This window comes from Belonocnema kinseyi, chromosome 6, assembly GCF_010883055.1.
Source record: "Belonocnema kinseyi isolate 2016_QV_RU_SX_M_011 chromosome 6, B_treatae_v1, whole genome shotgun sequence".
Classification (NCBI taxonomy): Eukaryota; Metazoa; Arthropoda; class Insecta; order Hymenoptera; family Cynipidae; genus Belonocnema; species Belonocnema kinseyi.
Window position 1 is genome coordinate 145956136 of NC_046662.1, and position 1031 is coordinate 145957166.

A 1031-nucleotide genomic window follows, 5' to 3' on the forward strand; every position below is an offset into this window, starting at 1 on the left:
AAAGGTTCAAAGAAAGGGTCCAATTTAAGACTTTGTTTGCAATTTTGGATTTATATAACAACTGATATAATGGAAAAAATAAAGAAGGTGGGGTTTTCCATAAAAGCTTCTTTTGGGTTTTTTTTAAATTAGATGGAAGAAATAAACAAGGTTTTCTGGAAAGCGTCGACTTTTTTATTTATTCCCACATTTGTTAAAAGTTTCTGCTTATATATGTGACCGTCCCGGAAGAAAGAGACCTTAGGGATAAAAAATCGATTTAAATTTTGTCATGCATTCGATAGTTTTTAGATCGCTCTTTCATATTAAAACATAATTAAATTCATATCTGCAAAACTTTGTTATCAAGCTGCAAAGTGAGACGTAAATCGCCTATTTTGAAGAGTGCGGTCAGCCCGAGAAATCCAGCTCCACCACTTTCTACACATCTTTCTGTTCTGTGTCTATGTGACTCAAGAGCTCGTCTAACTCGCTGATCGCGGAGTAAAAAGCTGTAGTCGTCAGTAAAGGGGCTGGATTCTGGAGCTGGCCCCCTACTCTAGGAGTGCTTGACTTCGACTATCTCTTTAATAGATTCTACTATAAAATTTGCCTGCTAACCCTAAGGTCCCTTTCTTCATGGACGGTCACATATGGAAGGCATCTTATTTAGCTTTATGTGGGCTAGAACCTAAAAAAGTTTTAAAATAAAAATTTAACTCGAATTCAAAGGTTTATATGGATTTATGAAAATGATCGAAAACGCCTTTTATGGGCTTTTTAAATAAACTTTCACTGAAAAAAACTGACTGTAGCGCCATGTTACAAGCGGGAAAAACTCTGGTAATTATATTTTCGAATATTTGTCAGTGAAAATAACTCAAACAGTCAGACAGTAGAAAACATTAGCCCCACCTAAAAAATGGATCATTTTTTGTACGACGATAGTGCCATCATTTAACCTGGTAAAACGGCTGGCAGGTGTATTATTGAGAGGTTTTCAATCAAAACAATTGGCCCTTAAACATCCAGACGGTAGACCCCCCCCCCCC

The 1031-nt window shown here is 36.7% G+C and overlaps 1 protein-coding gene across 3 annotated transcripts in view; it reads right to left on the reverse strand.

Annotated features, from left to right (window-relative positions):
* LOC117174091 (ubiquitin domain-containing protein UBFD1-like) overlaps positions 1 to 1031 on the reverse strand; it is a 219206-nt gene that overhangs the window by 93505 nt on the left and 124670 nt on the right. The gene's annotated exons all lie outside the window — the stretch shown is intronic.